Source organism: Malaclemys terrapin, chromosome 6, assembly GCF_027887155.1.
Source record: "Malaclemys terrapin pileata isolate rMalTer1 chromosome 6, rMalTer1.hap1, whole genome shotgun sequence".
In the NCBI taxonomy this organism is placed as follows: domain Eukaryota; kingdom Metazoa; phylum Chordata; order Testudines; family Emydidae; genus Malaclemys; species Malaclemys terrapin.
Window position 1 is genome coordinate 92,226,075 of NC_071510.1, and position 24,111 is coordinate 92,250,185.

The 24,111-nt window shown below is 39.3% G+C and overlaps 1 protein-coding gene across 2 annotated transcripts in view; it reads right to left on the reverse strand.

Annotated features, from left to right (window-relative positions):
* The window catches only part of MAST4 (microtubule associated serine/threonine kinase family member 4), a 414,954-nt gene that overhangs the window by 273,548 nt on the left and 117,295 nt on the right, over window positions 1–24,111 (reverse strand). The gene's annotated exons all lie outside the window — the stretch shown is intronic.

The following is a 24,111-nucleotide window of genomic DNA, read 5'->3' on the forward strand; positions in this document are numbered from 1 at the left end:
GGGCTGGGATTAGAGATTCAGGGTATAGCTACTTTTATTTAATACTTTTTTGCGGATACAGACTAACACGGCTGCTACTCTGAAACCTTGTTTATAGTAGTATCCCACTATGTGTTAGGCACATTCCAGACGAACAAGAAGGACCAGCTTCTGTCTTACGGATCTCACAATCTAATGATGGGCAGATAAGATGACAATGTAGTGGGAAGGGAAGTTTCTTTTTAAAAAAGAGCTCACATTGTTCTTGTTAGGGGTGGGGACATACTTCATCTGCCCAGAGATTCCTGCATCTGGTGTAGTTTGAGATCTTTTAGGAACAGTGCTGTACATTGGAGTCTCACCAATGACCTAACAGAATATTATGACCATCTTTCAGCCTCTACAATTGATAGACAATTGACAGTCTCTTTTGCGTATACCGAATCCTTAGAGATCACACTTGAATTGTTCTATAAATGACCAGCAACAGACATAACAAATGGGACTGAGGTTAGATTATCTATGGTGATAATTGAGCTTCAGTTCTTAACAGCATCATAGAGAAACAATGAACTCCTATTTAATAGCTAGGTGCTTTCCTCTGCCACAGCACTCAAAAAGTTCCAAGCAGATGAACTGTATTAGTACAGGATAGTGAATCTGGACTGCATTTGCCTGGAAGCAGAATCTAATGTATCTCACAGCAAGGAATTTTGTTCTAAGTTTGCAGTTATGAGTTTAAAAAAAATATATCTCTAGTCTTATGGTTGTCAGGACAAACTTCAAACTGTGAACCAAGTCTGAACTGATGAAATTATGCCTGCCTAACTCCTCAGACAGACAAATACTAACTCCAAGAGGCGTGAACTTTCCCTATTTATCTAAATGGAATGTTAACTTTAAAAGCCTAATAATAATTTTTAAAAAGTGAGTATGATCCAAGCACACAAGAAAGGAGGATATCATGAAAATCTGCACAGTACACGCGAGCAGAATCTCATTTTGGCATCTTTACTTGATGTCTTAATGTGGGTGGAGCCTGTTATTTTACCAACCGCCAATTCAATCCCTATTCTTCAGTTATACAGTTCTCTCATTGAAATCGCCCAAAGGATACAGATGCACAGAATGTTAGGACAAAATAGCATTTCCCTAAGCATGTTGAATTTATGAGGTATACTAAGAAATAAGGCAAGTACTGTATAGGCAGATTATAATCCACTGAGATCTTAAGTTTTCGCATAGATTCATAGATTCTAGGACTGGAAGAGACCTCGAGAGGTCATCGAGTCCAGTCCCCTGCACTCATGGCAGGACCAAATACTGTCTAGACCATCCCTGATAGACATTTATCTAACCTACTCTTAAATATCTCCAGAGTTGGAGATTCCACAACCTCCTTAGGCAGTTTATTCCAGTGTTTAACCACCCTGACAGTTAGGAACTTTTTCCTAATGTCCAACCTAAATCTCCCTTGCTGCAGTTTAAGCCCATTGTTTCTTGTTCTATCCTTAGAGGCTAAGATTAACAAGTTTTCTCCCTCCTCCTTATGACACCCTTTTAGATACCTGAAAACTGCTATCATGTCCCTTCTCAGTCTTCTTTTTTCCAAACTAAACAAACCCAATTCTTTCAGCCTTCCTTCACAGGTCATGTTCTCAAGACCTTTAATCATTCTTGTTGCTCTTCTCTGGACTCTCTCCAATTTCTCCACATCTTTCTTGAAATGCAGTGCCCAGAATGGGACACAATACTTCAGTTGAGGCCTAACCAGTGCAGAGTAGAGCAGAAGAATGACTTCTCGTGTCTTGCTCACAATACACCTGTTAATGCATCCCAGAATCATGTTTGTTTTTTTTGCAACCGCATCACACTGTTGACTCATATTTAGCTTGTGGTCCACTATAACCCCTAGATCCCTTTCTGCCGTACTCCTCCTTAGACAGTCTCTTCCCATTCTGTATGTGTGAAACTGATTGTTCCTTCCTAAGTGGAGCACTTTGCATTTGTCTTTAATAAACTTCATCCTGTTTACCTCAGACCATTTCTCCAATTTGTCCAGATCATTTTGAATTATGACCCTATCCTCTAAAGCAGTTGCAATCCCTCCCAGTTTTGTATCATCTGCAAACTTAATAAGTGTACTTTCTATGCCAATATCTAAGTCATTGATGAAGATATTGAACAAACCCCTGCGGAACCCCACTTGTTATATCTTTCCAGCAGGATTGGGAACCATTAATAACTACTCTCTGAGTACGGTTATCCAGCCAGTTATGCACCCACCTTATAGTAGCCCCATTTAAGTTGTATTTGCCTAGTTTATTGATAAGAATATCATGCAAGACCGTATCAAATGCCTTACTAAAGTCTAGGTATACCACATCAACCGCTTCTCCCTTATCCACAAGACTTGTTATCCTATCAAAGAAAGCTATCAGATTTCATATGGAATCCAGGGTTCATTTGCTAATTGTTCATTGCATGTGGACTAGCAGACTGTTTACTTGAGACCAAATTAGGTCATTTAAGCGTTCCACTCATCCCATTGTGAGGACAGCACAGATGTCATAGGTCAAGATTAAGGTGCATCAGTACATAAATATTAACCTCATCTGCCTGCTACAGCATTCCAACATTCAGTGGTTTCAGTTCCAAAGAAAGTTGACACCCATTGAGTTTTGGTGAGTTTCATATCCGATAAAGGAACTCCATATGAAAAACTCCATATGAACTTTTTCTCACTTCATGTTAAAATTATGCAAAACTACTGACTCTTCCAAAATTCCAAACCAAAGCCACAAATCTAATCCCAGAATCCTTATGGAAGAAAGGGTCCACTAGAAACTCTCACCAGATGTTGAACCTGGGTCAAATTTCAGGTGTGAAACAAAAAACAAAGCCAGGTAAATTTAATCCAATTTATTTGGGAGGCATGGGTAGGGTGGTGAGATATTAATGAAAGTTTCACCCAGCTACTTCCTGCGATATTTATTGCTCCAGCCTGTTAGGGTCTCTCTTATTTTCAAGAGAAAAGAGACTGTACCTATAGGCAAAATATGGACTACTGCATAGCAGACTATTGCTTATTATAAAGCACTCTGTCACTAGGACCCAATTAAAATTGATGATGAAAATAGTCTCAAAACCACATGAGAAGTCTTAGTAGCAGGTAAAACAATTTGCAAGAGCCCACACTTTGTTGAATACTTATACAAGTTTTTCCAATGCTGTCATTTATCTGAAATCTGTAGAAACTAAAAAGCAATGAGACAATTAAATCCTAAAACTACTGGCAAAGCCATATCCTCGATTTAAGTGTATATCCATAGAGAGTTTCTAAGTTACTGCTGCCAATTTTCCTTCCCCACGACAAAAATAATCACATTTGCCTTTCCTCTTCCAGGGAAAGCCTAATATCAATGAGCCTAAAACAACTAATTACTAGCTAGTTATGCTTTCATCCCTGTTCCATCCCCACAGCATCCAACATGAGGTGGGGGGAACTGCATTTCATTTTACCAACTGTCCCAGGTAAGCACAGAAAACATTAACATTCATATACAGATAGACACAAAACACACATCTACTATATAAACAAAACCCTTACCGCAAAGCCATCTACTGAGGAATTCCCAAAAGACTTTCTCCAAAGAAACCCTTTAAGTTGTTCGATTTTCTGATAAAGCACTTTAACTAAGGAAGTCAATCAATGTTGTATTTTGGACCAATTTTATCATATACCATGTGATAAATGAGAAGTATTACCAGCTTTATCTCTTTTCATGATTTATTTACTCTTTTAGCCCACATCTTGTACATACAGTACATACACAAGGCCAATATAGGTGACTTGTACATTATCTTCAGGAGACAAGCAAATAAATTTTCAGATTCTAGAGTGTTAAAAAGTCAGCATTGTCCTGTTTGAAATTCTTAGCTCATCCATTTATATTAATTAATCTTAATGGTATCATTAACGTACAATGTGTTTTGCAGCAACTAATTGTATTTTGTTAAGACTTGAGCACTAACAATTATGGATTCTATTACCACTTAATAAGGCATAGTAAACAAATCTCCACACAATTCCAGATATTGTAACGAATACACATTTTAACATTTAAAATGTGAAAGATACAATAAATTGAGCAGATATCATTAACTGGTAAGAGTCTTAGGATATAAATATTTTCCCAAACATAATTTGATCAACTTTAAATGTAGAATGTTCTCTTCTTGCTCCTTTGACTTCAACCAGTTGCACTGCAATGGATATGTAACTCCTGAATGTTATGCCATCATAGCTAGTGGTATACGCCTCTTTTAAAGTGATGTGAATTAAACTCATCTCTTTACCTTAACAATTAGAGGAACATATCAATGCATTTGTTGTGTGGTCAAAAAATAGTTCCTAATTCATCCAATTCTCTCCTGTTCAACATATCTTGGATCTCAAGGTTTAATTCGTAAGAAGTTATTATATACAAGAGACCCCCTCGCTACTAACTCAAAATTTCTCTCAAGCATCAAATCCTGTCAACCAATCTACTATATATAACAAAGACCAAAGGGATAGTAGTTGCCTTTTCTGGAAGGGATGGGGAAAAAGGCATTTCTAATTATTTAAATGACTTTCCAGGCTATACTATCTTAACATTCTTGAAAATTAATTTCTCTCTCATATAAAGGCATGTGTTTATAAAGTGTGACTTGGTAATAATTTAATGAGTACAGCAAAAGTAACCATTCAACAAGGGACCAGAGATCACAAATACACAATACATTTACTGTACTTTTGAGACACGTTTGGCTCTTGTGCCACCTCCTGGACAAAATACTATTTGCACCAGCTCATTGCAGAGAGAACGAGAAAAAGAGTGTGCACTATTTGTTTATTTATGAAGTTTTAACAGATTTACAAATTATTAATATGCAAATACCAGAAACAAAATGATAAAAACTAAGCTTAATTATTGTAATGATTGTTTAGAGAATCATAATGCAGTAATATAATAATCAAAACTCTATTTAAGACAATGGTCTATATCACAAGGTATAGTTACGGGTAATTGCAATATATTGATGACAAACACTCAAGCCATTTAATATTTTTCCCTCCATCAAATGTAGTGCTGCTTACTGTGGCAAAACGTAGCATATACAAGTTCACCATACTGATCACACCATGATTCATAGAGTCAGTAAGCCTGTCTCCAGCTTCAGAACACAGCAATTAACCCACTGTTCCCAGTGTATATTATGCAGTAGCATTAGAGAGGAAAGTCTTTCCAAATCTTCACAGGTGATACTTCTTCACTAAAGCATGAGATATGATTTCTCAACCATCTATTTCAACATGAATTGTAAATTGTTATTTATGCTCAAATTTATCCTTTACAAAAATTTGCTAACCTACCAGCCTCAGTATTATCCTACCACAATGATTTTCCAAAGGATGAAAATATACACTGTAAAAGAGTTTTGTTAACTTAAAATTCAAAACTTTTCAGTTGCATCAAGTTCATCTTTGCTCTTATGAGAAAGGATAAAAAGCAGCACTTGACTAGGGTTTATTATACCGGCATTTTCTAAACATCACTTCAATTAAATAGATTTTCAGTTTCCTCCTTTCTACGATAAATGATCCAAGTCTTTATAAATTCTCATGGTATGCAAGATTATTCATACTCTAACACTATCATTATTCCTTCTCTAGATCTTTAGGAAATGGTCTCTATTATGTGAATTCAACAAAACAGAATAAATCAGTATTCCAAGTGCAACCATTAACATAGGTAGGTCCCTCTGCCCCCCACCCCCCAACACAATGACATAATTGTCTCTATTATTTTCTAATCACTTTTAAATGCAGTCAAATCCCCGGTTTTGCTTTTTAAGAGACTACTGAAAATGTGTTTGATTTGCAATGAACTACCCAGGAGGACTTATTTTCTCAACCCAATGAAGCTAATGTACTTACATATAACCAATGCACTCCTTCCTGTGTTCCTTCTACTGCAAAATTCAAACACTTTCCAATGAGTGGTCCTTCCTCTTCATGGCATATACCAAATGCAATTTTCCTCCACCAGAGCTGGGTTTGAGGGTTTTAAATATTCTAATTAATTTGGTGATTGGTTCACCTTGCCAATCTCTGGCTATACAATTATCAACAGATTTATATCACTGATAGGCATAACCACTACAGTAAAAAATAAAAGTAGTCGGTAAAGGAAACACTTATTTTCCTGTTGGTCATTTATTTCAGTTTTTCCAGTATTTGGTACATTAAAATTCAATTGTTCTTTTATGATAAAGCTAGTTTTCCATGATGAGAATACCCACAAGGCAGCATTTACTTTTGTAAATGCTACGTGTGAACAAAAGTGGTTCCGTGCTAGGAATGTTTCCTGTTTAAAATATTCTCTATCATGCTTGCCCTGAATTTGTGAGCTCAAGTCCAACAAACTTTTCTTTAAAAATCTTGTGGCTATGCAGAATGAAGTGATATTTACCTTTCAAACAGCATCACCATTGGTGGTTTGGAATCTCATGATTTAATTCTTTTCTCATGGCTACTAGCTTTCACTAATTTTGGATAGACCCTAGCATTTAAAACTATGTACACCTGTTCAGCCAAGCGTAGATTATTCCCAAACTGTTCTACGCATTATAAAGACTTCAAAGATGGTTTGGAGTTTAATTGACTGTGTATTGCCTATACCATGTAATTGCAAATATGCAGGGAGAACAAAAGGTTAACTCTATTTATGAGAGAATAGAAGTTAACTAATTTACCACGGATTACTGCATCTTTTACTCAAGTTGCACCAGGTCAAGTAGAGCACTAATCTGTTTCTTTTCTCTTCTTTAATCTCCAGTTGTTCCACAATAGGATAAGAGAATTCCTAAGAAGGAATTTTGTGGCCTTCAAGTAAATGTTGCAGAACAGCCTAGGGTGTACTGAAAATAAGGTTTAATAAAATGGGAATGGGAATTATAACTATATAAGGATATGTACACCAGGCTGGGGGAGTAGTGATTAGAGAAAAAAAGTGTGAAAATTGTCAAAAGCTGAATAGATTTAAAAATTTTATTAAAGTTAATGTTTAAAATTAAATATACGCATTTGCTATAGTTATTTGGCATTTTTAACATTTCAGAGCAAGAAATATTTTTTGTCTTGGCCTGACTGTATTTAAAATCAACTCATGGATAGAATCATAGGACTGGAAGGGACCTCAAGAGGTCATCTAGTCCAGTTCCCTGCACTCATGGCAGGACTAGACCATAGCTGACAGGTTTGTCTAACCTGCTCTTAAAATATCCAATGATGGAGATTCCACAACCTCCCTAGGCAATTTATTCCAGAGTTTAACTACCCTGATAGGAAGATTCTCCTAATGTCCAACCTAAACTGCCCTTGCTGCAATTTAAGCCCATTACTTTTTGTCCCACCCTCAGAGGTTAACAAGAACAATTTTTCTACCTCCTCCTTGTAACAACCTTTTATGTACTTGAAAAGGTATGTCCCCTCCCCCCCCCACCCCCCCCAGTCCTCTCTTTGCCAGACTAAACAAACCCAATTTTTTCAAACATCCCTATTAGGTCATGTTTTCTAGATCTTTAATCATTTTTGTTGCTCTTCTCTGGACTTTCTCCAATTGTCCACATCCTTCCTGAAATGTAGCGCCTAAAACTAGACACAATACTCCAGTTGAGACGTAATCAGTGCAGAGTATAGCGGAAGAATTACTTCTCATGTCTTGATTACAACACTGTTGCTAATACATCCCAGTATGATGTTTACTTTCTGTGCAGCAGTGTTACACTGTTGACTCATTTAGCTTTTGATCCACTATAACCCCACATCGCTTTCTGCAGTACTCTTTCCTAGGCAGTCATTTTCCATTTTGTATGTGTGCAACCAGGGCTGGATTTAATGGTGCCTGCACCAGGCTCGGGGTGTTGTTTGTTGTTAGCAACTGTGACAGGGTTGGGTCTCACCACCTGGCACCTCCTGGTTGTCTCGGGAATTAGCTCTGTCCAGTGGAGCGCCCCCTCCTGGTGGTGTCCCGTCCGTTGTCTCGCCCTCGGTTGGTGTGTAGACCCGCGTCGCTCTCCGGCTTGCGGCATTCTCTTCCGGACCACTGCCCTCTGGCAGTGCCCCTTAGTCCATCCACACCCCTTCTGGGGGGGGGTGGTTAACAGGAGTCTTTGCACTGGCCTCAGCGGCCTGACAACCCCCAAGTCTAGCCCCTCTTACATCGGGGGCAGGTTGCAGCCTGACTTGGCCACTGCTCCACAGCCCGGTGCAGCACAAGGGGGGAAAGGGGGGGACCCAGGCCCGCCCGCTACTCTGGGTCCCAACCCAGGGACCCTCAAACGGCAGCCTCTTGGCCCTCCTTCTCTCCCCTTGCCTTCAGCCTTCCCTGGGTCACTTCCCCTCTGACCCCATTGCACCCTCTAGGCCCTTCTACTCAGGGCCGGCAGCCTGGCAGGTAGCAGGCTGAAGCTCCACTCTGCTTCCCTGAGCCTGCCCAGTACTGCGCTGTCCTGGGTGCTGGTCTCCTGCTCAGGAGACAGACCTTCCTCCCTGAAGGTCTGGGACAGACTGACTCTCTTCTCTCAAAGCAGCCTTTTTATAGGGCTGAGCCTGGCCCTGATTGTCTGTCTCCAATCCGGGCCCTGATTGGCTCCCAATAAGCCCTTCTCTTATTGGCTGCTGAGCTGCACAGGCGCACTGGCCGCTGCAGTCCCCTCTAGCATGGGGGTGGGGCAGACACCCCACCACAGCAACAAAAGGGAAAACAGTGTGTTTGAAATAAAATGTTTCAGGTATTCCGTATGTGGATTCATTTTTCATTAACCTCTTAGAATGTTCTGGAACTTTGTAGAATCTCATGGAACCTTCCAGACTTTGAGAACTACATTTTCCTCAAACCTCCTAGAATGTTGTAAGCCATGCCTTCGCAGGTATATAAGGGGCAGGACATCACCAGTCAGTGAGATAAAAGAACAAACTGAAGTGAAGCGAGAGCTGAGCTCTGATATTGTGAACCTTGTTGTACTGTGTAATTATTAAATTGTGTTTTAACACTTGAAGAGTGTATGTAGTAATTAATAAAGGACATTTAATTTTTATCTATCGAACCCCTATCTACGCAACAATATAAAAGAAATACTTTACTTCTTTTGCCATGCTTAACATGTAATGTTTAATGACTTTGTTTAATGTTTAATAACATGTAATGTCTAAGACCGTGGAACATAGACTTTTGCTCTCCCTAATACTATCAGTTTTCCCCCATAAAAAATAAAAGATGCCCCCAAAGAAGCCTTCAGGAGCTCAGTATAGGAAGCAAAAAGCTCACCTGCAATCTAGTTTGCAGCAAGGGGCAAATTTGATGGGAAAATATTTGAAATAGAACAACACAGACCAGGCTTTACGCAGTAGTGATTGTCCCAGTGCAGAAGAAATTGAGGAGCGAAGCATAAATAATGGACGGCCTATTACTAAGGAATTAGCAGCTTTACCTGAAGATAAGGAAGGGAGATGTGAGGAAAGTGATGGAGAATCATCCAGTTTTCCTGGCGGCGTAAAGGAGAGTGATGATAAAGAGGAAAGTGGCTCACATGAAAAGGAGAGTAATGACAAAGAAAAATCTGATGTTCATGAAAAGGAGAGAAACAAGAAAGAAGAATCAGCCTCGCATGATGTTTGCTACTACTTTGATGGGAAGCTGCCTTGATTTCCTTGTGGCCTACAGAGACAACGGATTTGAAGATGCCATCACCGTTGCCAAAGAAATGGCAGAAAACTTAGGAGTTGAGCCTGTCTTCGAGGAAACTCATATTCATTGGAAGAAGAGATAGTTTGGTTATGAGGACAGAAATGAGGTGATGGGAAGCTCAGAAGAAAAATTCAAGAGGGAGGGGTGTTTTTTTGCTCATTGACACTGCTCGAGTGTCCATTGAAGAACGGTTCAGATAAATGAAGCATCGCGAAAAGTCCAGTTTGTATGACCTTAGTAAGTTGTCGACAGACAGAAAAACACCCTTGAGCAAGTGTACAGACCTTCACTGGACGCTGACACATAAGGAATATTCCGACATCAGTGATAAAGACCTCTATGTCGAATCGAACAACATCCATCACATTTTGCCACTTGGGGAAACACTCTACATTCCAAGTTCTCCACTTCATTCATGATGCAGAGCTGAAGGACACTTTTCCTAGTGTATGGATAGCTTTGAGGACTCTGCTCACACTGCTGGTCACAGTCATGAGTGATAAGCGCAGCTTTTTGACGCTCAGGCTCATTAAAACATATCTTTCATTGACTACAGCTGATGAGTGACTGACATTGCTTGCTATTTTGTCGCTTAAAAATGCCATTGGCCAGTCTTTGGATCTCTCTGATGCCATGCTTGAGTTCACAAGGGCAAAGGTGAGAAAAGCAACCTTTTGAACTAAATGCCTAGGGTTAACATTCTAAGGCTGACACCTACTGTAATGCTATTTAATACTGGTCCACCGGATATTGATATACAGTTCATTTTCTTGATGTTAGTACATTTCAATTATTCTTAAGTTTCTATAAACTTAGAGGAAACAAATTTTTTTATTTGCTTATGTATGGCATGAATAAATACAGATTTACAGAGCCTAGCATGCAAATTTATCATCTTCTATGACGGAGATAAATCGTGCATGCAAATCGTGCATCCAAGTCGTGAAATGGGCTACAAATGGAATAAAAAAAAATAAGGTATTCAAAAGTTTAACAAATGGAGAAAGGGGCCAAAGATGCTCCTCAGCCTGGGGCGCCATTTGGTCTAGAGCTGGCCCTGCGTGCAACTGATTGTTCTTTCCTAAATGCAGTACTTTGCATTTGTCCTTATTGAATTTCAACCTATTTACTTCAGATCATTTCTCCAGTTTGTCCAGATCATTTTAAAATTTTAATTTTAATCCTATCCTTCAAAGCACTTGCAATCCCTCCCAGTTTGGTATCATCCACAACCTTTATAAGTGTGCTCTCGATGCCATTCTCTAAACCATTGATAAAGATATTGAAAAGAACCAGATCCAGAACTGATCCCCGCAGGACCCCACTTGATATGCTCTTCCAGCTTGACCATGAACCACTGATAACTACTCCCCAGGAACGGTTTTCCAACCAGTTATGCATCCACCTTATGGTAGCTCCATCTAGGTTGTATTCCCCTCATTTGTTTATGAGACAGTCATGTGAGACAGTATCAAAAGCCTTACTAAAATCAAGATATACCACATCTACCACTCTCCCCCCACACACACACCCATCCACAAAGCTTTCTTTGACAGGGTAACAAGCCATCAGGTTAGTTTGATACAGTGTGTTCTTGACAAATCTATGCTGACTGTTACTTATTACCTTATTTTCTTTTAGGTATTTGCAAACTGACTGCTTAATTATTTGTTCCATTATCTTTCCAGATGCAAGACCAAGGAAGAGGTATTCAGATTCAAACTACAGTTGGAATCCAAGTCAAGCCCATGGTTCAGATTCAGTGGCACTGAAATCTAGCTAACTGTTCTTGGGAGATTTTGAACCAAATGGTAGAAATCTGTTAGATTAGTGGTTTAGGAGATTTCTACCTTACCTTATCCAATCTCTCAAAAAAGCTCTTTATGGACTATTTCATCTATACTTAAAGTGGAAAAGAGATCCCTACTTGCTCTAGATCCAACCCAGAACCTAAGCCGTGGAAGCAAGTTCACATTCATGTACTGACCCTAAAACAAACACTAGATTTGAAGTTATCTTGATCTAGGATACTGATTTTCATTCATCTTTCATTTTAAGGTTTGCTCTCTTTTTTAATAAAAAGAAAAATGGAAGGTATTTTATTGCAAGCATAATTTTTAATTTGAAATTAGTAACATAATGAAGTTAGTCTACTGAATCTCTAGGAAACGTTATTAAATACTTATAATATACTATGGTGAAAATAGATAAGTTGTATTAGCTTATGCTCTAAAACCATACTGCTTAAAAATTATGTGAATGAAAAACTTTAAAATGGATGATTTTATAGGCGTTCCTTTTGAATTGCATGTTTTACATGTACACATTTGATACTGTTCTTCACACATCTACCCAATTAGTATTTCCAATGAAATGACTTTAGTTGTTTGTAATCATGTGCTATCTAAACCATAATTTTGCCACTTTTCAAGCAACAAATGCATGACTTACATCTGGGAATAAAATTCACAAAGGGGTGTTGGTGTGCTGTTTCAACACATGCAATTACTGGTAGTTACATTCTAATCAGCATAATTAGTTTTGAAACAGTTCTCACAATAACTGTCAACATTTATGTCAATTTAGCAGCAGTTGATGGCACATTTAACAAAGACTTGCTTATTCATTTTCAGTATTATTCTATATAAAAGAGTAAGTAGTAAAGCCTCTTCACTGGTATTGAGCATTTCTTACTTAGCTTAGCAGTAGGGATTGCTGTTTCCTTTCAGCAATCGATCCTTTGCAAACCATTGGTTCAAAGAATGACCACCCTCTAGCTTTGGTAGGTACATCCTTACAGATTAATTTGCAGTGATTACAAGAAACGGCAATAAAAAGCAGGTAAGCTGCAGTGTAGATATTAGTAGATTTAATACCCTAATGGTTTTGGAGATTTTGGCAAGTTGAACTTTACTATGTTTTTTTTTTTTTTAATATAAAAAAGGTGGGGGAGTGGGTGAGGACTAATGCTCCTCTGCCCTCCAGTGAAATAAACCTATTCATACCATGATTCAACATTACTGCAAGCTCTCTTACTGGAAAAAGTACTAGCTACTGACAATGGCCTATTTTAGCTCGGTTTTAAGCTTCAGAGAGCCAGACAAGACATTATTCACAACTGCCCATAAGGTTTCAAAATATGTTCCTTAGAAAAACCACCAAAGTCCGCTACATCAATGTAAAAATTTTGCTGCCAGATAAACTGACTAATCTTTTAACCTCCCTGGAAAAATAGGAGAAACAAAGTGATACCTCTTCCCAGGCCTTTATTACATTACTCATTTTATACGGTCTTGTAAACAGTCATCTTCCAAAAGCGACTCAGGGAAAGCAAAACTGTTCTGCACTTCTCACTGAAGCTATACCAGCCTTGATGCAAACACCCACATAGTAAACAGATCTTTTAAAATGCTAGCTCATGAACAAACTGAATACCCGTGGATAAATGATTTGGCAATAGTTTAAAGCATAAAAAAGTACTTAATCATCTTCTTACTTGGCTCAAATTTATAGATTTATATTTATAATAAAGCATATGTACCTTTATGCACTTTATTTCTTTTCTGAATTTCATTGGATAATCATCATATCACAGCATCATATGAACTAAAACATATTTGAGGCAATGAATGAGGGAAGTTACAGATTTTAATCTTTACCAAATGTGCATCTGTTTAGAAATGGTAGAAACCAGCACACCAAGAACATCCAGAGAGATGCTGAAATGTATAAAGGAGAGAGGCAAATTAATTGTCAAAGGTCAATTGATACTGGGAGAAAACTTTTGTAGATTCCCTTTCTGCCTCTGCCATTATCAAAAGAAAGATGCTTTCTGGAATCCGTGGAAAATCAACTTATGCAAAAATAGAGGATTCCTAACTAAAATAAAAAAGTTTAATACCTCTTGTCAAGGCTGTATCCCCACTTTGAACTTTAGGGTACAAATATGGGGGCCTGCATGAAAACTTCTAAGCTTAACTACCAGCTTAGCTCTGGTCCGCTGCCACCATCCCAAAGCTAATTCCCTTCCCTGGGAAGTCTTGAGAAACCTTTCACCAATTCCCTGGTGAATACAGATCCAAACCCCTTGGATCTTACAACAAGGAGAAATTAACCATTCCCCCTCCTTCCTCCCACCAACTCCTGGTGAATACAGATCCAACCCCCTTGGATCTAAAAACAAGGAAAAATCAATCAGGTTCTTAAAAAGAAGGCTTTTAATTAAAGAAAAAGGTAAAAATGATCTCTGTAAAATCAGTATGGAAATTAACCTTACAGGGTAATCAAACTTAAAGAGCTCAGAGGACTCCCCTCTAGTCTTAGGTTCAAAGTACATCAAACAAAGATAAACACTTTAGTAAAAGGTACATTTACAAGTTGAGAAAACAAAGTAAAACTAAGACACCTTGCCTGGCTATTTACTTACAAGTTTGAAATAGGAGAGACTTGTTTAGAAAGATGTGGAGAACCTGGATTGATGTCTGGTCCCTCTCAGTCCCAAGAGCGAACGAACTCCCAAACAAAGAGCACAAACAAAAGCCTCTCCCCCCCCCCCCCCCCCCCCCAGATTTGAAGGTATCTTGTCCCCTTATTGGTCCTTTGGGTCAGATGCCAGCCAGGTTACCTGAGCTTTTTAACCCTTTACAGGGAAAAAGATTTTGGAGTCTCTGGCCAGGAGGGATTTTATAGTACTGTACACAGGACAGCTGTTACACCCTTCCCTTTATAGTTATGACACCTCTTCACCAGTTTATGATGTTGAAAGGGATAAACTTCTTGAAGGATATTGCATAAGAACATCACAAAGATCCATAGTCCAAGAAAACTTTAAGGATCTGGGTCACTAAACACAACTTATTTCATGACACATAGCGGTAATATTGGTACATCAAGGGTTGGAAGAATACTGAACAACTCGAGATAAGGAGAACCTAGATCCAAGTGTATTTAAAGACTAAAATGATTTACTGAGTTAAATCTTGATTTTTTTTTTGGACCAAGAATATGTGGTGAAAGATACAGGGCTCTCATGAAGAGACTGGGGAACTCAGACACACATTTGTACTCTGATATTCATGAAGGGGGAGGGAACTAAATCCTTGCCACATTAAGGGGGTGAAAAGTTACAAGCAGGCTCCTATTCTTCCCAGATTTGAGCTGGACAGTGCCAACACAAGGAGTTCATAAACCAGAGTATTTAAAAGACTTGAGCTCCAAGTTAAATAAGTAGGCTTCAGTTTCCGTTTTCCTGAGAAAGACAAAGTTAAGATGGTATTTGTATTAATAATGTTAATTTACTATGAATAAGTTCAATACATTGAACTTAGCGTATTATATATCATGTAGGATAAATACTGTTGTGTATATATTTCAGGAATTAGCTTCTTAAACCAAAAGGTGACTATTTATTTGGACAGTTTGAAACAAATAGCTATTGCTTATGTAACCCCCCCGCTTTCCTCCCTGGGTTACTCGGGAGCAGGCAACACTCACCTGTGTGTCTGGGTGCCTGATGTTGTTGACATTAAAGGATATCTCAAGTATCCCAGTGGTCATGTTGGATAGGTGGGAATCCTTTCTCCACCCCTCTCCTGCACTCCCTTTACTCCTAAAGGAATTTAAAATTGGCAGCGCCGGTACACACTCAATGCCTTGGGAACCTCTAGGAATAAACCTATTCTAATAATAATCATCATCATCATCTATGGCATGGCTCTAACTCTAACATACCAATTATAAGTAATATACATCTAATACACTTAAATTAGAGTTAACACATCTCTACTTGACAACTTAAAGAAACAGGGTATAACAGACTACTAATTTAACTCCACAAGGGGCAGTTGAATAAAATCAATTAACAAATATATTATTCACCAGAGGTTCTCAAACTGTGGTCCAGGGATAGTTCCCTCTAAGGTGCGCGCCTGGGCAGCTGCACACGAGAGAATGACGGGCCACCCACCTAATTAGTGAAGCCGCGCAGGCATGGCTCCACTAATTAGGTGCCTGGACCCTGGAGAAGATGCACATGTAAGGTGAGGTGGTGGCCTTGGGGGGAAAAGGGGGTAGGTGGGAGGAGGCAGTGGGGTGAGAAGAGGGGGCGGGGGGAATTTGGGACATGCAGGGCTGCCGCAGACAGAGAAAGAGGCGACTTTCCCCACTCCCAGGGCTGCAGGGGAGGGATGGCCCTCCTTCCCAGCCCCAGCTCTGTGGCTGCTGTGGTGGGGGAAACCCCCCCTCCTTCCCAGCCCCAGCTCGCATTAGAAAGGTAAGACTACGGATACTAAAATATGAGTTGTGTGCTTTTATTTGTAGAACAAAAAAAACATTAATTATTACGTTTTTTTAATATAGCGCTTTTATCCAAAGCACTTTACAATAGTTAGCTAACAGTACAAACAACATTTGGAAAGATCATGAAGTGGTCCGCCAAGACCCTCAGCAATTGTCAAGTGGTCCGCGAAAAAAAGTTTGAGAACAACTGGTATACGCAGTAATAAATGAAACTTATTTAAGTGGCATTTATACTGCCACCATTTACCTCACCCCAGGGTGTACACTCCCCTGGATTTCAGAGTCCTAGACACTTGCTTACATGGGCGCGCTTGAAGATCTGAAGCTGGAGACATCATTGTTGGTTCTGTGTATCATTCCAGTCAAGGCAACAAGCTGCACAACCCCAGTGAAGACTGGAGTTGGCCCCACCAAATGTTCACAGCTCTGGGTCCTGGTTCGATCACTCTGTCTCTCCTCAGATTCAGACTTCTGTGCCCCTTCCCTTGCAATTACTTTCCCAAACAAGAGTGGGGGTTACTCACAGTTCCTTCACTGCAGGCCCATCTCAGCCAGCTCTAGGCACAGCAATAGTCTCTCCCCTGGCCCAAGTGAAGCCACCAACCATCTCTGAAGCTCCCTGCTCCATCAAAGCCCCAACACACTCTCAGCAGCAGTTGTCAGCAGCTCCTGGTATGGACAGAGCTCCACACCAGCAATCTTGCTCCTCTCCCAAAATGGAGCCCACCACCTGCTCTCCCTGGAAGAGAAAAGTCTCTCCCTCCCTCTTTCCACAAGACATCACTGGCATTGTAGTCTCTAAGGCTAGATCGCAGCACATAGGATCTTCCCAACTGGAACACTCCCAATAAAGTCCAGAGGTCCCTCTAGTAAAAGGGGCCTCATCTTAATACATAAGAAATATGAACCACAGTTAAGAGAAACCAGCATGTTCTCAAAGTAAGCCAACGAGAAAAAAGGGACAAAAAAAAGAAACAGCTGTGCGATTTATGGATGCTGCGTGTTATAATTCCTCAGACCTCAGTCTCAGCTTTCCATTTTTTGCTGAAGAAGTTTAGCTTCACTTTCTAAATACTTTAATATTTCTAGGTCCAAATGCAGAACCATTCTAGACTCCCAAGTTTCCCCTCAGACTCCAAGTCCCCTCCCAAGCACCAGAGAGAGCCTTCCACTCCTGGCTGCCCTACTGCCCTCCACTCAGGAGCCAGAAGAGCAGCAGCGGAGTCACCCTGAGATTCAGTACACTGCTGTCTGCTGAGCTACTGATGCTCAGCAAGTTCCATGTCCTTGCCCTCTGAAAAGGATGCCTCCTCACATCCACCTTTAACTTATGCCAGGTGTATGGCTGTATCGACACCATTTTTATTATACTGTCAAAATGTCCAACGTAGCCTGGGTAAACTGTGGTTATTTCAAGATACACCTGAGGTGATAAATTGCTTTCTCAATCCAGAGTCCGCCTAGCACAGGGGTTCTTAAACTGGGGGTCGGGACCGCTTAGAGGGTCGCGAGGTTATTACATGGGGGGTCACGAGCTGTCAGCCTCCACGCCAAATCGCACTTTGCCTCCAGCATTTATAATGGTGTTAAATATATTAAAAAGTGTTTTTAATTTATTGGGGGGGGTTGCACTCAGAGACTTGCTATGTGAGAGGGGTCACCAATACAAAAGTTTGAGAGCCACCGGCCTAGCAGCACCTTCAATCTCCTTATATTAACTGTTCTTACAGAACTCACTCACTTCTCAGAGGGCTACATCTGCCCAAGTAAATGTTTTTCATGTGCTTCTTGTAGTCAAAAGATTATAACTTCACACTGAAGCTTCATATTACTTCAGGCAAGATGACTTGCCCTTGAAAAGACATTAAATACTTCCATACTAATTACAAAAAAAGTAATAAAATTGATTTCAAGCATAAAATCATAAGGTTGCTAGCAGGCTACCGAAAAATGTTTTCCTTAATAAATAAAACTGCCTTGTGTCCATATATGGCCAAATTCTTTCATTGGATACACCCACAGACATTAATAGGCGTTACTAACACATGTACAAGAAGAGAACTGGGCCTTAAGAAATGGAAATATTTGTACCCCTTTGCTACAGGCTGTTCAAGATTTCTACTGCCATGTTGCCACCACCACCTTTTTTCAGGAGTCTTAGTGCAAAATCGGCACAGCCCTGATTGAGCTTTCCTTGTTGGACATTCATCAGGCTGCTGTGTTGGTATCAGTCTGCTTGTAAGCTCCTCTTGGTAGGGTCCAACCACAGTTTCTGACTCCAGCCCCTCTAACATACTTCTTGGACACAGACACTGTGTGGTACCTCTTCCAGAAGTGGGACCCTGCAGCCCAAATGCCTGAGGCCCCGAAACTAATACTGAACCCCCCAAAACAGCCCAGTGGCGAAACTGTACCCTCCACCCTTGCAGGCACTCTGGTTTATAGTTTAACCCTTCAGCAACACGGGATAGTTGAAGCAAATGAACGGGGGGAGGGATAGCTCAGTGGTTTGAGCATTGGCCTGCTAAACCCAGGGTTGTGAGTTCAATCCTTGAGGGGGCCATTTAGGGATCTGGGGCAAAAAAATTGGTCCTGCTAGTGAAGCCAGGGGACTGGACTTGATGACCTTTCAAGGTCCCTTCCAGTTCTATGAGATAGGTATATCTCCATATATTAAAGACTTTGCAAAAAGGGTTTCTAAAAATAATCACTCTTTAGACAGTACAAGATATGCAAAGAAAGAAAGAAATATCTTCATGTAATTCCCTGCCTCACCACTCTTGATCATTCTCTCTCCAGAGCTGGGGGAAGACTGGGAGGCAGAATCAGGGCGCTCAGCCTCAAAAGCCCACTAGGAAGGCTCATGTCATTTTCACTTTCCATCTGCAGGAATTCCGACATTTTTCAGCAAAACTGAATTTTTCCTGTGGTATTTGTGAAAAGGGTTTTTTCCCTGGAAAATTGTTCCAATGAAAGATTCTCACCAAGCTCTATTCATAATATCTAACAGAATTCATAAGTTGTACATAGATAGATCCCTCAAACTGTCTCACTGGTAATTGTGACACCTGACAAAGCTGGTTTTAGAGAAGCTCTGTGTTTGTGGCCACATTACATTAGCCTTGCATTATGGCAGCTCTCAATGCCTAGCAAATAAATACATTAGGAAACTGTAGCTAAATTTAAAATAATCCCTGCCATCAGTAGAATCTGTTTGGATCTGCCGTACATAATGCATCCTGTTTATACAGAAGAGATGATAACCAAGGTTGTAGTCAGGCACAAATTTAAAAAATGAGGGTGGGTAGACAGAAAGGAAGACGTGTGTGGCCATAAGAAAAAGAAAGTGCAGTAAAAGCCAACTGGTGATGAAGTCAATGTTTATACAGACTCCAAAAGAAATGTGACTGACTGAACTTCCTGTGAAGTTGTATTTCTTTAGAATACTGTTTCATAAGCACTAAAACATAGCAATGTGTTAATAAAAATGATGATTTCTATCCCATGATTACATTGATTTAAGTATTGTATTAAAAGCAAAACACTGCCAACACAAGCATAAGTCAAATAGTGACATTTGCACGAGTATCAAAAAATGCAAAAATGGAACTTCAAACAATGTTTTACTCAGATGCACAAATGTGGGTGAATTAACATTGCTTTTGGATCCTTAATTTCTGCAATTCCTGATGTTTATATATTATTTTATTGTTCAGCTTTAACACTGCATTAAAAACTCCCACTTAATTCCTAGGTGTTTAAAAACAAGAACAAAGAAAAAAAAATCTGGAAGTAGTTAAAAGCTCCTTGTCTGCACAATATTTGATTGCAGAGCTTAGAACCGCTGATAGATTCCGTGTACAAGAGCAAGCATCACTAGTTCCCAGTACATATCCTTGAACTGAAGCGCATTCACTAATTAGCAGTGCACTCGTGACTGAACATTTTCCACCATGAGGAATCACTACACAGCTTTCAAATTTACTCTGCACAAACTGTATTTTTCCCTCTTTCCTGTAAGTCTGTTAAAGAGACTTTTACTCATGAATGTGAAAACATGTGTCGGAAAGGAAACTGATTGGCAATTTTAATTATACTGGAAACTAGAAGGGTCTATTATAATACTCTAAATCAGGGGTAGGCAACCGAAGGCGGCATGCGAGCTGAGTTTCAGTGGCACTCATACTGCCCAGGACCTGGCCACCAGTCCAGGGGGCTCTGCATTTTAATTTAATTTTAAATGAAGCTTCTTAAACATTTTAAAACCTTATTTACTTTACATACAACAATAGTTTAGTTATATATTATAGACTTATAGAAAGAGACCTTTTAAAAATGTTAAAATGTATTACTGGCACGCGAAACCTTAAATCAGAGTGAATAAATGAAGACTCGGCACACCACTTCTGAAAGGTTGCCGACCCCTGCTCTAAATAATACATTAGAGGGGCAACTAGAGGTGAAGGTGAACCATAAGCCATGAAATCACTATCTTCACCCACTTAAAAAGAAAAATGGATATCTTCCCAATCACTGAAATTTAACAGCTACTGCCCAATAGCATTAACCATATGCCTCAGTTTCTAGTGACATAGAATAAGGGCTCCATGATTCTAACTTCCTATTCTTGAGTGTCAGTAGAATGAACATGTCTATTTAGCAATGTGACAGGCAGAGACAAATTTCTTTGGAATGAAGTTCAATTTTTTAATGAATAAACACTGCTAAACAAACACAATCTCTACCCACATATGGGTCTGTAAACTGGTAGCTTCCATCTTGCTCCAAACAAACTACTGACTCATAAGATATCAAAAAGTCTCTATTTCCTAAAATGGATATTAATAAAATGAGTAATTCAAAAGCGTAACACAAAGCTCCAGTTTAAGCCTTCACTCCAGACCATACTGCTCCTGGGTTCCTTCTTCAGTCTCATCTATCCCAACCTCTAGCTTCCTCTGAGACAGTTACTTCCACTTCTTATATTAAAGGTGGAGTCTAATAAGCCACACGTGCGCCAAAGAGTCAGGGGTAATTAACCTGCAGCTCTCTGAGGTTTCCAATACTTTAAAAAGGTGGGGCAGTAAGATTATCCTGCCATCCGGTTACAGGCTACTATAATCTATTGCCCTTCCCCCCCGTAATAGAGCTGAGCAAATAATGGATTTTTCAGATTGGGAGCTCAACCAAAAAAAATCCAAAAAAAATTAAAAATCAGGAAAGAAATCCGGTTTAAACTGACCCAAAACAAAATTTCAAAATTTTCCATCACATCAAAAAACAAACAAAAAAACCCCTAAAAAAAATTATTTTGAAGTTGATTAAATGATTCAAGTCAACTTTAAACAAAGGTTAAGGTTTTCATTTGTTTTGAATCAACTGAAACAGTTGATTCTAAACAATTCTTTTGAGCTTTTCGTTTTGATTCAGCCATTTTGGGAGGTTTTCACACTTGTATTTTTTATTTTTAATTAGCCTAATGTAAACCTGAAATGAAACATTTCAACTCTTAAAAAAAAAAAATTCAAACAGAACTATTTGTCAAATTCAACAAATAGTTTCAGGCCACAAAAATGCATTTTTTTTTATTAAAAACAATTAGTTGAAAAAAAAAATGTTGCACAGCTCTACTATGCAATACTGCAATAACTACAACAAAATCAACTGACTGCATAAAGCAGCAAACACGTCACTGACATTTCTTTAATTATTTAAGTAATTCATCAATATTCATAAACCTAGCCCCACCCTATGAAATAGACCAAATGCTAAGCAAGCACCATAAGATCATTGAATAGTAATCAGTAAGCTCAAATTTTATTAGTTTTCCTTTTACAGCTGTAATCAACAAAACCTTTCCTCTCCACAAAATGAAAAATCACTCTACTGGTATGCTATAAGGCTCGGTGCTGAAGAAGATCTCCAGATTTAAGAGGAGGCTTTAGGGAGGCTGTTGCCTCATTTCTTTCATCTTTCGCAGTGGCTCCCAAAGAGAGTCCTCACTGCGAGCGGTGATCCAGCAATGAGAGAAATTGTGACTCTTCCGTCTTTCTCCCTCATTCCAACCCCCTGCTTCCTTCCAATAAGAAGTACTAGCTACTGGATCTGAGAAATATGGACATTAAAATAATATCCAATAAGGCAGTAAGAATTTGTCTACTTCCCATTCTGAGGTTTGATTGAAAAGCAACAAAACAGAAAAATAATTGTAAAACAATGGGGGATGGGAGGGAAATATTAAAAGCCCAGCACTGCACCCATCTCACCTATGGTGCTTGAGGAGAATATTCTAGTATTTACTCTTTTAGAAGACATTACTGTAGATATCCCTACAGAGATCGGGGTTCAACTGTGCTAGATGTTGTGCAAGCACATTAGAGAGAGTTTGTACATATGGTATCCATTTTGGCTTCCTTTTCTATCATTATCCCTGTTAATGTCCTAATCTGAATCAGGTAGGTCACGTAAAGTAATAGCTACAGGGTTTTTTGTTTAACATTTTCCAACCTATCTCTATGTTGCTCCTATGCAAATTTCCAGACTTTGAATTAACTCTATTTTAGTACAGCGACTGGTGAAAAAAAAGTTGGCATTTGCCAACAGTCAGCACTGTTAAATTTGTGTTTCAGTCATTTCTTGTTCTAAGCATAGGAGGAAATTGTAGTTTTGCAAATACCAACATTGTGGTAGTTACTGACAGATGCTAACTTTTCAATGCAGACTACTTTAAGCTCTGTGGTATCTTGATTACTGCGTGCCATCTTTAACAACATTTTGCTTTTGAGATTTAGAGTTCTGGGAAGGCAGCACTGGCTGGTAGTTCGAGAACAGCAGGAACTCAAGAAAACTTTGTTCTAGGCTCAGCTTTGCCAACGACTTTCTGGATGGCTTTAGGCAAGAATATCTGCGTGCCTCAGTTTCCCTCTCTGTAATCTGAAGGTAATATTTCCCTACTTCATAAGGGTGTGGTGAGGTTTAATTTACTCCCATCAGTAAAGCAAGGAATAACAAGGCACCGGGGAAGAACATCTTTGTACTTATCTTTTATTGCCACTATTAGCATCAGTATTGTTATGCTTGAGAGAGAGCTTTAGAAACTCAGAAATTTAATTTCTGATGTGTATTTTCTCTTGTTGTTTCTCTGCACAAGGATAAATTTTTAGTGGCAAATACAGGTGGACTGCTAAAATTATATTGGTTGTTAAATTAACAGAGCATAAGAACCGCCAGATAAGGAAGTCCCTAGATGCTTTTCTACTGTTTTGAATCAACTTGAGCTCTCTTTTTTCAAAAACTATATACTTCTCATGAAATTAGCTCTAAAAAAGGATAAATACCATTGGCATTTTTGATGGAACTTGGTTTATAATTAAGTGTTTGGAAATCATATCTTATGCATGGGACATATGAGATTTTCTTTTCTTTTTCTCTTTTTGGAACACTTCACAAAATGCAATATACACCAGCACAAAGCAGCATATTGCACACTGAAACCCAATGCAAGCAAGTTAAAATGAATCAGTCAGGAAAATCCAGACTTAACCTTGACTGCTCCGGCCCCTCCATACGGCCTGGCCAGCTATCCCTCCCCCTACCTTTACTTAAAAGCACGATCAATGAATTGCACGTTCAGTTCATACTTCATACACTGCAGAAGCTTGTTCCTGAGTGCAGAATCCTGTGGAAAGCATGAACTATTAAACTGATAGCACAGGTGCCCACCAGAAAGGCTAGGCCATTCTAGTGCCTTCTTTGAAGATTGACCATTTCAACACAAATAGTTATACTGATGCAACATTTCAGCTGAGACTGTGTGTGAAAACAAGGCCATTCAAAGTTACAGCTTCCATCACAAATGTAATTCAGCCACCCTGCACATATTAAGTAGCATTACGTATAGTAACACACAATTACTATTGTGCACTAATTCAGAGTTATGTGAAAGGCCTGAGTTATTGGGGGTTTTGGAGACAACAAACTGTGGCTTATTGACTTTTGTGCACATAAAATCTCAACCATAATATTGCATAGGTCTTTT